This window comes from Lissotriton helveticus, chromosome 1_1 (assembly GCF_964261635.1).
Source record: "Lissotriton helveticus chromosome 1_1, aLisHel1.1, whole genome shotgun sequence".
Taxonomy (NCBI): domain Eukaryota; kingdom Metazoa; phylum Chordata; class Amphibia; order Caudata; family Salamandridae; genus Lissotriton; species Lissotriton helveticus.
In genome coordinates, this window is record NC_136057.1 from 2,071,624,841 (window position 1) to 2,071,641,355 (window position 16,515).

Here is a 16,515-nt window from a genome sequence, read left to right on the forward strand (position 1 = left end):
TGTCATAATCTGTCCAGGTTGGACACAGTGACTGCAGAAGAAATGGTGGATAGTTTGACTCCAGTGGCATGGAGAGCACAGGATCCACGTTTGGGCATACCCATCCCACTCGGGGTGACACATGTAAAAAGAACAATTGATGGACAGAATGCAGAACAATGTCATACATTCACCCCAGTTCTAGGTGGCCTAAATTCATAATTTTTTTGCTCCCCATGGCATTCTAGAGCAGACCTACAGAGCCAATGGTGTCATAATCTGTCCAGGTTGGACACAGTGACTGCAGAAGAAATGGTGACTCAACCCAGTAGCTATGCTCCCACTCTGCACTGAACATACGCATGAAAGGAGTCACTTGTCTCCTTAAGAGGGTCCAAATTTGGAGGAAAAAAACACAAAGGAGAGGGGAGAAAAACTCTTGTCAATATGATAGTTCTTGATTTAAGATGAAGGGTTGGGAAATTAAGCAAAAAAAGAACCTAATATAATCTTTCAGGCTGAGGAGTCCGACAAGAAAACAAAGTTTCAGAAAAAAAGATCACCATTCAGAGTCAAAAATCTCTAATTTGGGTGATAAACATGATGAAAAATCAAAAGCAAAGTGAAAAATTCTTCTCAGATCCAACCACTTTTTTATTTGAGTTGAAGAGGAACATGGTTGAACACCATTTTCGACAGGAATGCACTGGCAGCAGAATCTGGGAAGATGCAGATTTGAACATTTTAAATATTGTGTCATATAACTTTTGAACTAGTGGCAACACCCTAACATTTTGTAATTGTGCGGGCACCACACAACTGTGTTTTACATACAGGTACATGCATCAAAGGATTTTGCGATCGCAAACGGTGCGAATCGCAAAAATCGGCCGTTTGCGATCGCAAAATCTGCTTTTGCAAAGCATGAAGGGTGAAGGCCCTCGCAATTTGAGAATTCGCAAATATTTGCGAATTCTCAAATTGCGATTGCATTTAAGGAATCGCATTTTGCAATTCCTTAAATGCAATGCATGAAACTTTAAAAAAATGCGATTTCGCAATTAGGGGGAGCAAATTACCATGAGGTTGAACCTCATGGTAATTTGCGAAAACTTAGAAAAATTCACTTTTGTGCATTTTTCAAAGTTTCATGTTGTGCACACAACATATGTGCACAGATTGATTTTAGGGGTGCAACAGGGTGTCCTTTGGACACCCCTGCACCCTTGAAATCGCATTCTCAATTTGCAATTCGCTAATTGCTAATCGCAAATTGAGAATGTCTTCCCATTCATTCCTATGGACCTCTAGGCCCATAGGAATAAATGGGGAGGTATTCCTTAATTGCGACTCGCAATTTGCGAGTCGCAATTAAGGAATATTAAGAAATCGCAATTTTTTTAGCGATTTCTTGATGCATTGCATTTTGCGAATCCTTAATTGCGATTCCTTATTTTTCGCAATTAGGGAATAGCAAAAAGCAATATTGATGCATGCGCCTGTTAGAGAGCTAATGTAGGTTACGCATTTTCAGGTGGCCTAGTATCTCATATTGGAATTACGGATACATATTTCGCTAGTCTAGTCTAATCCTTACTTATATGAGCTATCTAACCGCCTCATTTTTATTTACTCTCCTGATAGGATAAAAATGAGATGTATTACTTAATAGTGAGTTCCTACAAAAACATCTGTACATGAACAGAATCCTTAATGCTAACACCCACTATTAACATTTGCTGAGGCATTTATGAGGAGCCCCAGAATGAAAGACTTTAGTATGCTTTTCACTCTTCATGAAAACTGGATTGATCACACTTTTGTACAGCAATATATCCTGCGAAATAAATTGGGGGTACTTTATCTCAGGACAATGTACAATAAAGGCTTGATGGGACAGGTTGCCTTACATTTGCTTATTTATTCTGGTTGCTCCTATAGCTGTAAGGAAAAGTAGCAATCAGTACTTACATCATCAACGTAGTGGGCTCTAAATCTCTCCACAAACTTAGGATGACTTCTTCTCTATCACCAATGATCTGCTCCTAGACCTTTTTTTGTGGCTATTGATCCTCCCCCATATCGAATTTCTAAATTCCTACCCAGCATAACCCTGCTTGAGGCATAATGCAACTTTGAATGTCCCAAGTTACTCTCTGAGACTCCATCTTTTGTGTTTGCCATTTCATTATTCACCAAAATTCCTGTCAGACTCTGCCTGAGCAGCTCCATTGAAAAAAAGGATCTTAATAACTCCTTAAATGATACAAGATTCTGTTTGCTGGCCTCTGAATTAATGCTCCCTTTCCCACCCCCAATCCAACCCAACTCTCCTCCCTGCCCTCATCCCACTTCCCCCTTACTAACCCCACCGCCCAAAAAAGGCATTTGGACCAGCCTGGTCCACAGATGAGTGGTGCTGTCCCCTCAACTCCGCCAACGCCCAACCAATAAAAAAGCCATACCTATCCTAACAAGCCTGGAGAAAAAAGAAAAAGACCCCTGGGTTCCAAACCTAAGAACTGATCTAACAGAATTTATACTTTATACTTGGAGGGAGATCACTAACCAGAGACCCCCATTTAAATCATTAGTTCCAAAGTTTTCTGGATAACCCCATTCATTTAAGGGTCTCAAGAATTTATTCAGCCTTAATTTCTGACATGAAATAATAGGTTCTGTCTTGTGTTAACACATTCCATTTAGCTGGGTTCAATAAGAAGGCCTGAACGCCCTTATTTTGAAAGGGTTGGATCATCTGTCTTAACCGCCATCTACGCTTCAACGTGATGTGACAGAAGTCAGACCTCACCCCTCATCAGCCAGGATAATTTGACTCCAGTGACATGGAGAGCACGGGACCCACAGCTGGCAATATGTGTCCCACTCAGGATGACAAATGCAAAAAGAACAGTTGATGGATTGAATTTGAAACAATGTCATACATTCACCCCAGTACAAAGATTTGGGCCAAAATCCATAGTTTTTTTGCTCACCATGCCATTCCAGTTTGAACCTAGCCATATGCAAATCAGTCTTAACCCTGTGCCCAATGGGAACAGTCGAGCCCGAACTGCCAGGCCAGGTTCTTCTGGGACTGGAAACAAGCATCCTAGGATTGAGTTTGGGGTTTTGGCCCTCTTCAGGCAGGATAGTTTGACTCCAGTGGCATGGAGAGCACAGGATCCACGTTTGGGCATACCCATCCCACTCGGGGTGACACATGTAAAAAGAACAATTGATGGACAGAATGCAGAACAATGTCATACATTCACCCCAGTTCTAGGTGGCCTAAATTCATAATTTTTTTGCTCCCCATGGCATTCCAGTTTGAACGCAGCCACATGCAAAACAGTCTTGACTCTGCACCCAATGGGAACTTTCTAGCCCGACCTGCCAGGCCAGGTCCTCCCTGGACTGGAAATAAGCATCCTAGAACCAGTTTCAGGGTTTCACCCCTCATCAGCCAGCATAGTTTGACTCCAGTGGCATGGAGAGCACTGGACCCACTTCTGGGCATACCCAACCCACTAGTGGTGACAAATGCAAAAATAACAATTGATGGACAGAATGCACACAAAATAAGAGCAAATATTAAATGTGCATTTCTGATCTGGATGTGCAGCTTTGAATATCGATTAACGCAGTCTAGCCCTTGGTTTGCCCCCTTCTTGCAAAGGACGGATTTGTTGCTTGAAGGGGAGCCTGTGGGCTCTCTGAATTATATTTTCCCAAAGCGAAGCATGCAATTCCGGAAAGGTCCCTTTAAACAGCTCAATAATAATCTTTTGTGACCCCCCCTCTGCTACTCAAGGTACCCCCAATAATCTAAGATTGTTCCTTCTCAGCCTGTTCTCTAAGTCTTCCAGCTTCCACTGGGTTTCTGTCATCTGGCCTTCCAGGGAGTTCCTAGTTGTCTTACTGTTATCAACTTCACTCTCAAGGGCCATTTCCTTGTTTCTATTTCCGCCATCCGCTCTGTAAATTGCGAGCAGGTCTTTGCAACCTTTCTTATAGCTGCCAATATCTTCCTGTTCGCCATCTAGTTTTTCCGACTCTCTGAGTGTGTCTCCTCATGGTGCACCATACTGCTCTGGTAGATTATGTCCAATGTAGGAGTATCTGAATATCCTGATCCCCCTGGATCACCCTGGATCCTTCCCAGGTGGGTTACCTTCTCCTAGACCTGGAATATTGGTATAGTCCCACTGAAGCTCCCGAGGTGGTCTCTTTCTCACTGTCAGCAGATCTACCTTTACCTGGCAGTGATCTTTCATTGCTGAGTATGATCTCATGTGATTCTTGAAAGTTCCTTCTGGAAGAACAAATGCCAAGTGACTCTAGGTCTTCCTCGTTTCCATCAAAATGGTCAGAGAGGGAAGAAAAAAATTCTGCTACATCAGCATCAGACCAAGCCCGGGAGTGATTACTGTTCCCCTGAGTTGACATATGCTGCTTCCCATCATTACTTATAGTTGGTTCAGTAACTTCCTAAAAGGCCTTAAGTTGTGAGCAGTTGAGGCTGACTCCCCCAGATATACATTTCTCAATGTTAAAGTTTCCTTCTATACTCTCAGTTCTCCCAGTTTTGTTTAGGCTGATTTCAGCTCTCTGGTCCAAAGTGACTAGCTGTCCGGACTGGGATAAATCCGGTGTCTGGGTTTCATCACCAGTTTATTAATGTGCACCTGCAGGATGTTGTTGCAGGGTGCTCCCAGGGGTCTCTTTCCTAATAGTGTTGGGCTCAGCCCCCCAATTTATTTTTTGTAAACTCCGAAACTGTCACTGTGCTTTTTTTTCTTAAGCTACTGATGGAGCAAGGTTTCATACATAAAAAAACTTGCTTGAATTCAATCCTCTCGAAATAACATGTAACGAATTACCCAACATGTTTTGTAAATACTAATAATTGCACCACACAACATTTCAGTATCTAGAGAAAGCTTTACTTTGTGCTTTACTAACAAGTAACCCGAGTGTCTTAATATGGCCGCTGAAAACGCGGGAACTCTTCTGCGCATGCGTCTACTGCATCTACGTAGTATGAAGTACTTTGCTTTTGGTGGGAATTCTTTGCAGCTGCACAGTAGCACCTAATATGGCCGCTTTAAACCTCACATGCTAATGCATATACTTTTGCATAAACTAAACCTTGTGTGTTCTGCTAAATTATTAATACTAAAGTTAAAGTAAAGTAATGGGATTCGAGTAGAAATAAGTGGTATACAGTGCATTTATTTATTTCCGCAATTTAATGTATGCTTCTTTTATTTCAATTATAGCTCGTATTTGGGCCTGAAGGGTGACTTGAATCGCCATTTTGAAATCCCTCTGTGCATGTGCTTGGAGCACTGAAGGACCTCAACAGTGGCATTGAACTACTGCCAAGTCCTGTCTTACCCACGATGCGCTTGAGAAACTCACCCATTGACCCAGAGAGGGGAAGACGATCTGCAAATGTATTAAACATTGTATATTAAATGAAATAAATGTTGCTGGGTGGAATAAAAGACATGATAAAATAAAATTATGGGCGGGAATCTAGCTTAATTAATATAAGAGAAAATGACTTCATACTGGTATGGTGTGATAATCTCTCCCCATCTTTCTGACCAATCAAATAAAGGGAATACACAAATTTGCACCATTGGTACATGGCCTGGAAATTGGTATAACTGAGGTAGGCTTAGTCAGTTTGTTTGTCCAACTTGTCACAGACCTTTCACTGACCCAACGTATGCTGAAGAAGATTTGTGAATGCCACAGACCCCAGAGAGCTAGTCGAGCACTCAGAAAGAAGATTTGGGAGAAGACTCGGTCCTAGAGAAGGGAAACGAGAGTAGCTGCAGAAAGGGGTGTGACGCTGGTGTTGCACTTAGCGGAGGTTACCTGTCCTGTCCTGCATCTGTCCTGACCTGTTGTCTCCTGATTAGTCGGGAGCCCTTTCTTTCCAGCCCTTAGCCAGGGGTTGGTCCTCGCACCATTCTAGGTAAATATAAATCTGTGTGGTATGTCCTTGTACTGTTTCCCTTTCTCACCCTTCCCAGGTACCAATGTCTAGAAATTTCATTAAGTCTTTCATGTTTTATTCTTTCATCATTATTTTTCTACTTGAAAAGTTTTTAACTGCATTGTACTGGTGCCTGACTCACAAAATATTGCATAGATACAACTTCCTGAGTTAGTGGTTATTTTATGATAAAAGTGAATTATTATACTACCTATTATTTTAACTGCCAGATCTATTCACCTAAGTAATTAGAATAAAGAAAAGATGACAAGGACTTGGTAAATTGTGGTATTCAGGGACAAAATATAAACCACTGATAGGCAGGGAAATAGATTACCGGTTTAAGGTGTGTACGTTTATGGGCCCAGGTGAGTATGGTAATAGAAAATATCCTGAACTGGTAATCTCGCGTCATCACTACCCGAATCCAGTTCCACTGTGTTCAAGGCACCAGTCCCATCAGGTAGCTTATTGAGAGCCTCACTTTGTCTGGCTATCGTTTTAGTGTAGGAGGCAGGTACTCTAACCAGTGCTTTGACGCCCTGTACCATCTTAGGTGTCATAAACTGTAGTCAGCTTATAAAAATCCAGAGACTGCTCTGCCTCTGCCTGGCTTACTAGAGTGCAGTGCGAGTGCAGAATGCTGCTTGCACCCACAGCGCTCGTACCGGGTGCAAGTCCTTGGGGGAAGGGGGACAGCCTCAGTCCCCCTTCCCACCAATGTGGTCTCCGCTCACAAATTACTAGGCCACAATGCAAAGACATACTCGTCGAGATAGCATTGGAGGGCCCAAAGAGCTTTGCACCGCCACACCAGCAAAAGCCAACAGATCTGCACTCCACATCAGCCTCCAGCGTTGGGAGAGGTAACAGCTGCTCTGGCCGGCACGCTGCCACCTTCTTGCCTCACTCCTGCTCCTAGGCCTTACCTTGACTGAACACATCATTTAAATAATTCAATGGTGGTCCTATTGATGACAGCATGGCTTATTTAATCTTCCGACTACTATTGAACAGGTTAAGAACAAATATATCAACTGTATTTCCTTTCAGGAGTTAGCTGGAAGCGCATCCAGAGAATCTGAGTGAGTTTCTCAAATTTCTTGTATCTTCTACACACAGGCTATTTAATATAGAGCCTCAGCAGCCTCTCAACTGTGTAGACATACTACGGACAACAACCCCAGTGCTCAGTAACCTACCAATGGAATGCACAATGCAATCGGTAATTTACACATTAGATAGTGCCATCATACCTTACGTCATTCTAAAGGTGCCATGAATTAAGAACGTGGGAAGATGCTCAATGCAGCTTCAGCACCTTATTTCAGAGACAGTGAGCTGTAAACAATCCATGTAGAGACAGTGTATGTATTATGAGCTAGACCACACGATCAAATGCAGTGGCATGGTGACATTTTTATGCAGTGTGGTAGAAATATTCATTGTGAATAGTACAAAGGAAACAAACAAAGTGAGACAGTCCATCTCTCCCATTTGGGATAAGGCAGCGTTCTATCCAAAGAAAAAGAAAATCATCCACTTTGTGGCCCGCTGCCACCTGCCACACTACTGCCACCTCTGTCTTCAGTCCATAAGGGTTGATTCTGTGCCTTGACCCCACATGAGCTAAATGTTGGATACGCAAGTTTAAATAATTGGTTTGCATGGTGTATAAATCACAGAGAATAAATAGTGAACCTGCACAAGCTTTCCTTTCAAGCATATGCTCATGAATCCTTCACTAACTGAAAAATTGCTGAACATACAATGTAACATGGGACTGAAATTCTATCAGTGAAAAATTAGATCGAACTTTCCAAAAAATGGCATATGAGAGTGTTCCATGGCAATAAAAAGACATTATTTGTTGCGAACTGCCAAGAGAAATACAATCACTAATGCAACATAATGAAATAATTTAAATAAAGTTTGTGACTACATAACATTTATTTAAGGCACTGACAGCTTTCCTTTCTAAAAAGGCTTAACCAAATGAAATGCTGGACATCTGATAATTTATATTAGCTGCATGTATTTGGAGATAATATGTTATGACTACATCTAGTCATCATAAATCTTAAAGCTTCATGACTCACCCACACACATCGTTGAGGCCACTACACACTCATTTCCAGTCACTGGTAGACAGTGTGTTCATGTAAACATTGAAGACAGACTGCCGGAAATGTAGTACTAATGTTAACAATTGACATGATGGGCTGACAACATCACACAGGGCTTCAGTACGCATAGACCCATGAGACCAAGGGCCGGATGTAGGAGCCCAAATACCGGTCGGTAACGGCCGATTTCGGCCGTTAACGACCGGTATTTGGGTTTTGCAATGTAGGGAGCTTAAAATTACAGAATCGGTATATTTAGATGTAGATGTCTAGATGTAGCTAGCACTTCAAAGAGTGCCACAGGCCCTTAAGAGTTGGTATTTTACCACACAATCCTATTGTGTGGTAAAATACCGAATTCAGGTGTGCATGCACATCTGTGCATGCACACCTGTGCCATGTGACACACAGACATGCCCTTAGGAGAAGTGTGGCTCACTGGTTAGAGCAGGCAGACCCTGAAGCAGAGGTCAGACCCGGGACCAGGGTTCAATTCCCGACGCGGCAGGGTCTCGAGCTCAAATGTCCACGGACCCGATAATTCTCGCTTCGGTGCCTGACCTAATCATGGGTTCACACTCTGCAACTCTGGGCAATAGCTTGCTTAATCTCCACAACGGCCCCCCGCGGCGGGATGCCTGGCTTTCACCTTGGGGATGCCCTGTAGGGGCTATCTCACAGGGAAAAGCCAGGACGGGTTCCCAAGGCAAAGCGCTTAGAGACCCCTGGGTTATAAGCGCTATATAAATCCAAACATACATACATACATACATGTCACACAAGCCTGTACTTGGGGTGCTAGAGGGTGTCAAAGTGACACCCCCTGCACCCTTGCAGGATTCGGTATTTACTGATTCGGTAAATACCGATTCGGTATTGCCCATTGATTCCTATGGGCTTCAAGGCCCATAGGAATCAATGGGCAATACCGATTCGGTATTTACCGAATCGGTAAATACCGAATCTTACAGATTCAGTATTCCTGAATTTGGAATTACCTACATCTGCCCCCTTCACATTTACAGACTCTTAAATACCGAATCGGTAAAATTCGGTATTTAAGGGCCAGATGTAGGTAGGCTTTTACCGGTCGGTAACGGCCGAATTCGGCCGTTACCGACCGGTAAAAGGCATTTGAGATGTAGGGGGCAGAATCGGTAAATTTACCGTTCTGTAAATTTACCGATAGGTAATTTTACAGAATCTGTAAATATACCGGTCGGTAAATTTACTGACCGGTATATTTACAGAATCTGTAAAATCGATATGTAGGTGGGACTCTTATGAGTCCCACAAGGCCTTAGAAATCGGTATTTTACCATCAAATTCAATTTGATGGTGAAATACCGATTCAGGTGTGCATGCAAATGTGCGCATGCACACCTGTGCCATATGACAGGCAGACCTGCCCTTAGGGCAGGTATGCCTGCCATATGGCCCCCGAACCTTTTTTGGGGGTGCTAGAGGGTGTTAAAGTGACACCCCCTGCACCCTTGCCAAAAATCTGTATTTACCGATCGGTAAATACCGACCTGTAATGCCCCATTCATTCCTATGGGCTTCAAAGCCCATAGGAATGAATGGAGCATTACAGGTCGGTATTTACCGAATCGGTAAATACCGACTTTTACCGATTCGGTAAATAAACATCTGGATTTCCCTACATCTCCCCCCTTCATATTTACCGACTTTTAAATACCGAATCGGTAAAATTCGGTATTTAAGGGTCGGTAAATATGCTTTACCTACATCTAGCCCTTAGAGTCTGTAAATGGGAATTACCTACATCTAGGCCCAAATCTCCCCAGCACTGGGCCTTGTCACAGCTGCAATTCCTTTTCTATGAGGTGTAAGGGCTGTGATACAGTAAACTCACATAGGCAGTTGGGTGCCAGTCAACACGTGGTCTCAGAGCCATACTCAAAACGAGGGTTCGGAAGCCTGTTACTATTAGCAATAGTGGTAAGACTCAAGCAGTATATTCTAATTTTCCGATTGAAAGGATAGGTGAGACTCCAACGCCCTAATGGAAAAGTTAGCACCGGAAGTGGACCTGTTAGCCTTCTTCTTGCTTGTCTATTTGCTGTCTCCAGAGGCCCTTCATTATTTGTGGTTGCAACAGTAAGGCATTTCTATCACGGGAGCATATGTTTCTCAACAAGTGATCTTGCCTATTTGATGTCTGAGGTCTTCTAAGGAAACTTTACAAAAACATACCAACATCGTATTCCATCCATAATGAATGTAGGTCCTCACTTTATATGCTAGTTAAATTAAAACCAGGTCTAGATGTGCCACTCCTAATGCTTTCAAGTATGTTAATTAGGCACATGTGCTCTATAGATATGGAAATATGTGTTCCTCCTCGGCAGAAACATAATGTAAGGCATATCTATATGATTGTTCAGGTTGTTCATTTATGTTCTAACTACACAGTTCACGTATGCCACATGCGAGCTTGGTAACTTTGGTACTGTGACCCAGTTTTTTTTATGATAATGTGGTTCCTCCACAACTCTGTGTTTCAGTTGTTTCACTGTCAAGCGTTTATAAAAAAGATACATATTTGCAGTGCTTTATATACAAAGTATACCACTATTGATGCCCAGGGAGCTCTTAATATGTGTTTGGAAATGGGTCAGCAATATATCTTCCACACAATTGCTGTGCAGTCAGTCAGGAAGCATCTCCTTGCAAACATTCGTTTTACAACGTGTTTATTAGCTATGGGTTATGTATGGCTTGGGAAAATGTATATTATGGTAGTAAAATGCTCCTTCAATTGCATTAGGAAATACATGCTTGCTTACTAGCTAAATAGTTTATTTTTGTTGGCATGACCAGCACTGTGAAGCATCAGGAGGGAAAAGGCCGGTTATAGCTTTAGGATATGGTTCAGACTGGACAAGCTGCTGCAGCATGTAATGAAGGACAAGTGAATTACCGTGCATTGCCTCAGGATCAGAGTTTTTCTAAAAGAAAGCGTTCAAAATAATGAAAATTTAATGAACATGCAGCATGGAATCTAATTTCTGAGTAAATATTACATGGCCTGCTGGGCCATTTGGAAAGTTTAATGTTAATTTGAATAGAAATATTGCTCTCTGTTAGAGCGACGCCATCTGCATATCAGCACGGATAAACGTTCTGGATGTTTGGCTGGGTATTGATCTGAAACAGGGTTCTCCAAAGGAGGTCCTGGAGGGCTGGATCCATGCCATCTTTTTAAGATAACCTTATGTATCTGCATGGGGCTATGCTCAAAATCTGGCTTGGATCCGGCCCTCCGGACTGACTTTGGAGAATCCTGATCTGAAAGAAAACATAAACTGTGATCTGATTGCCTTAAATGTCCTGAAAAATGACATTAACACTGGGTACAGCACGCAAAATCGTCACAAAGATCATAGAAAGAGCACTTCAAAGTGTAGTTTGTGAATCAGGCCCCAAATTTGTTTCCTGAAACTAACTGCTCTTGATTATCTTGAAATTATACCTTGCTGGACATCGTTGCTACATATTGTAGTTCCCACATCCAGCATTGGTCTATAGGTTACATTTGTGGTTTATATTATTTACGGTGTCTTCTTGGCAGGCAGGTGCCACACACGTTCCTCTCCTGTGAAAGTTTCTCTGTGGAGCGCAGTCAGTGGACGGTCATTGTAATTAACTTAATGCAGTGTTCGGCAGCACAAACAAATCCTCATTCTGTGTGTTTCTCAGTGCATGGAACTAGGTATTGTTGTTGTGCAGGTCATTATTCCTCAATTCCTCCAATTTTTTAATCTGGGGCAGGCAGATGTGGAAGTAGCAGAATTTCTCGCAGCTCTGCATCCACACACTGCTGATTAAAATAAGGAAATATTTCCCAACTCCCTGTACAGAGACCAGACGAAAAATCATTACGTTATTGCCATAAGCCAATTTTTCTGTCAAAAGGAGGTTGTCTTTCTCTCAGATCTGAATTATGGGCGTATTTATCACTTATCAACAGCGCCTTAAGGGTGACTTACAATATTACATATTTTGAGGGCCAATGCCTTCCTGAATATATTGAGTCTAGATGTTGCTGGTTTAAATACAGGCTGTAAAATGTGCCAATGAACAAATAGGTATTCCCTGATTGTGCTACTGCAGATGGCAGAAGTGTGACTATGGACAGGTATCTTATAGCCCACATTGTATTAAAAAGTTAAGGAAACTTTAGAAAATTAAAGTGGAAAGAACCCATGGAAGAAAATCAATATTTTGTGTTTTCTAGACCCTAAACTCACTTAATTAGTGGCATGCCTCATTATCAGCTCTCACCCTGACCCCTCTAAACCAAGATGGGTTCAACCATGCCCTTGGATAACACCTGACTGGGTCTCTAGGATAAAAATGCCTTAGGACCACCCCTGTTTCCCTATATTATTGGGTGTTTCGATAAGGTTGAGAGATAAGATAGCAGGCTTCCCTATTGACATGAGTGTCATTACACCCTCTCAAATAATCACCAACATGTTTCATGGGTCCAGGGCTTTCATCAGGACAGATTCTAGCCCTGTCCTGGAAATGTTTTAGATAATGATTGTCCTAGCCCTGTCAGTCAGACTCACTTTTATAAGACTATACAATAAAAAAAATGTTAGGGGTCCCCTCAGGCTACAAGTTCCTGAATCTTGACCGTCCTAATAAAATTGGGGGTGGTTTAGCCATTCTATATAAGGAGGACCTGAAGGTCTCTATATTAGAACAAACATACTGTCCATCAATGGAAATTATGATCTTCAAGATAAGCTCAGCCGCAAAAACGTTTTGGAAAGGAGCCTTAGTTTATCGCCCTCCGGGACCCATTTCGGGCTTTACTCTATCCCTTCTGGAACTGCTGGCACCGCACTTTAAAGCAAAGGAGAATTTCATTATTTTGGGTAATTTTAATATTCATGTAGACATTCCCACGCACCCAGAAACCCTAACATTGCTTGCTGATCTATCCACCTTAGGTCTAGAAATGCAAAATAGAGGCCCCACACATATAGGGGGGTCACACTTTGGACATACTCTTTTCTAACTGTCCCAAAATACGGTGTCACTCCACAACCCAGGTAAATTGGTCCGATCACTATTTAGTCGAATTCTCTTTGCTATCCAAAGACCACCTCTCCCGCCAATTTGGCGACGACAGTGGCACAAAATAACAGTGGATGAGCTGCAGAGGGTGTGGAAGAGGCCCATCTTCACTGAGATAGATAGCGTAGAGTTGGCTCTTGTTAAATTTAATACATCCCTTATAGAGGCAGTCGATATACTGGCCCCACTGAAGCTGCATAAACAACATCCCACCTCTGAGCAAGAAGTATGGTATACAGAGGCACTTAGAGTAGAGAAACAGGGATGTAGAAAGATTGAAAAGATATGGAGGAGAACCCGAAATGAGGAAAGTAAGAAAGCACACCAGAATGCCCAATCCAACTATTATAAGAACATTAGACTGGCAAGGAAGAACAGTCTCAACCAGCAACTTGAAGAGGCAGGAAATTCCTCTAAGGAACTGTATAAAATATTACAGGCCTTTGTAAAGCCGGTAGCCTGTGAAAGCTCGGGTGAGTTTTCCCATTCCCTTTGTGATGAAATCTCCTGGAAATCCTCCAGTCAAAGGAACAACATCCCGGTCCCTTCAAAATTGTCAACACTCGGAGACTACTCACTTACTATCTTTCCGCCAATTAATGACTCTGATCTCCCTTCCCTTATCAGTCACATAAAATCAGGGTCCCCTGATGATTTTCTGCCCGCCAAAATGATCGCTTCCCTGAGTACTCTGATTGGACCAGAGATCCAGTCAGTATTAAATCTTTCTCTCAGTGAAGGGCAGGTGCCTATGGAGTGGAAAAAAGCGGTGGTGAACCCTATTCGAAAGAACGTGGCACATCCGTGGACAGACCTCTCCAACCTCCTACCCGTCTCCCTCCTGCCATACCGTAGCAAGATGACCGAGAAACATGTGAATACCCAGCTGTCTAAATACATCGAGGCAGCGGGGGTCTAGACTATTCTCGATTAGGGTTTAGACCCCATCACAGCACCGAATCCGCCCTCCTCTCAGTGACCGATACCATCAAGATGACACTGGATGGGGGGGCTCGATGATTCTGGTGCTGTTAGATCTGTCCGCTGCCTTTGACACGGTATCACATGAGATTCTTCTCGGTCGTCTGAGGGAGGTGGGTATAGAAGGCGCGACTCTGTCCTGGTTGGAGACTTTTCTCTCAAACCGCTCACAAGGAGTCAGATTGGGCTCCCTTCATTCCATCTCAAGGGAGCTCACCAAGTGAGTGCCACAAGGCTCATGTCTAAGCCCTACACTTTTTAATGTGTATGTGGCCCCCCTGGCTGACATTGTGAGAGAATATGGGTTCACCCCGGTGTCGTACGCTGACGACACCCAGCTTTGGTTCCCCTTTCAGTCTCTCACGCCCGCAATAAAGAAATCTTTTGCGGATGGTATGAGAGCAGTATCAAACTGGATGGCCACAAATTGCCTCCAGTGCAACGTAGGCAAAACAGAGGTGATGTTATTCGGGGAGGCCCTCCTTCTGTGGTCCCCAGAATGGTGGCCCTTGGACCTAGGGCCAGTACCAAGCCCAAAACAGACTGTGAAGAATCTTGGTGTGCGACTAGATCAGGCACTTTTGCTCAAAGAACATACCAGCCAAGTTGCCGGATCGTGCTCTCATACCATTGGACTATTGCGGCGTGTCTTTCCATTTCTGCCTGACTGTCACAGAAAAACTCTTGTCTAGACCCTTGTAGTCAGTAGACTGGACTACTGTAACGGCCTGCTCATCTCGGCCAATGAAGAACAACTTAATAGATTACAAGTGGTCCAGAATACTGCGGCGAGACTGGTTCTCAACGCTTTGCCCAGGACTCCCTCACGTCCCCTTCTGGACAGACTCCATTGGCTGCCTGTTTGGCAGCGTGTTAAATTTAAAATTTGCTGTACTATACACAAATGTCTTTTTGGTTCAGGCCCTAAATATTTAATTGACAAGTTCACTCCTTACAGCCCTGGACGCCTTCTGCGCTCCAGTAATCAACAGCTGCTCCAGGTCCCTAGGATAAGGAGGGTTAGGCAGGGAGGCCAAGCTCTCTCCTACAAAGGCCCCACTCTCTGGAACTCACTTCCACTTACCCTAAAACAAAATTCCAACTTCCAATCTTTTAGGAAGCTTCTTAAAACTCATCTATATTCAACCTCCTAATTGCTAGACACCTCTCAGGTCATAAACCACTTGAACATCTGTAGTAAAGCACAAGCGCGGAGATACGCCTTCGGGGGTCGAGTCCTGCGCTATACAAGAATATAAATAAATAAATAAATACATAAAGCATGAAGGCACACTTGCAGCACAACTGATGCAGATATTAGTGACCCAAACAAAGCAAACATAAATGTCTTCATTGGTTCCTTTCCTTTACGTTTTTTTTCAGTACCTAAAATATGTGATGGCTTTCATTGTTATGAAATCATCACCTACCCACTGCATACAAGTATGCAATACATGTGCAGGTGATATCATACGATACAGGAGGCCATCTGCATTTTAAAGACAATGACAATGATTTACAAATCACAAATATAATGCAATCACTCTTTGCGGCACACTCCACAACACACAAAATGATAGTGAATAATAATAAGGTAGTGATGGATCTAAAAGTAGCTCACTCTGGTCTTGTCATGGGTGCTACTCCATAGGAAGGAAGGGGGGACAAGCCATTACACTGAGTTCCTGACTGCACACATAAGTGCCTTTCTCTTGTGTTATTTATGGTTGTCGGGTGCATTCTCCTGACATCACTCGGCGGCCGGCAATTCCAAGCATCACATAACACGTCATGAGTCCATGACGTCATGCAGCTACCACGACAATGCTGAGAGTCATCGGAAATGTAGTTACAATCAGTGTTTGTGTGCCCTGCATACCAAAGGCCCAGAAATTATTGGATAGCGCCGCTTTGTAGGAACCTAGGGTTCAGAGAGTATGCGCAGGCATACAGAATCATGAAAACCAGCACCTTGGGCCACATTGTGTTTGCTGTATCCAAATTTCTAATGGCAATGTGGCTGATCAGAAAGAAAAAAGCCCCCTGAATTTTTTTAACGTTATTATAATTTCTTCCTCGCTGGATGAGAGAGCTTTTGTATACTATGTATTTTAAAATGTATTTTAAATGTATGTTATGTCTTGTATGTATCTTTTATGGTCTATATGGCCGAAATAAAGAATTTTTGGATTGGATTGGATTTGAGTTACAATCTTTGCGTATCCCATAAGACAGCAGTAGTTTAAACTGAATACGATAAGTGTGGTAATTGCAATGAGGTCAGCTTAACCCCTTCGACGCTCATGA

General features: G+C 42.9%; 1 protein-coding gene across 1 annotated transcript in view; it reads right to left on the minus strand.

The window, feature by feature from the left end:
* The window catches only part of ST6GALNAC3 (ST6 N-acetylgalactosaminide alpha-2,6-sialyltransferase 3), a 1,741,316-nt gene that overhangs the window by 1,056,737 nt on the left and 668,064 nt on the right, over positions 1–16,515 (minus strand). The window lies entirely within an intron of this gene.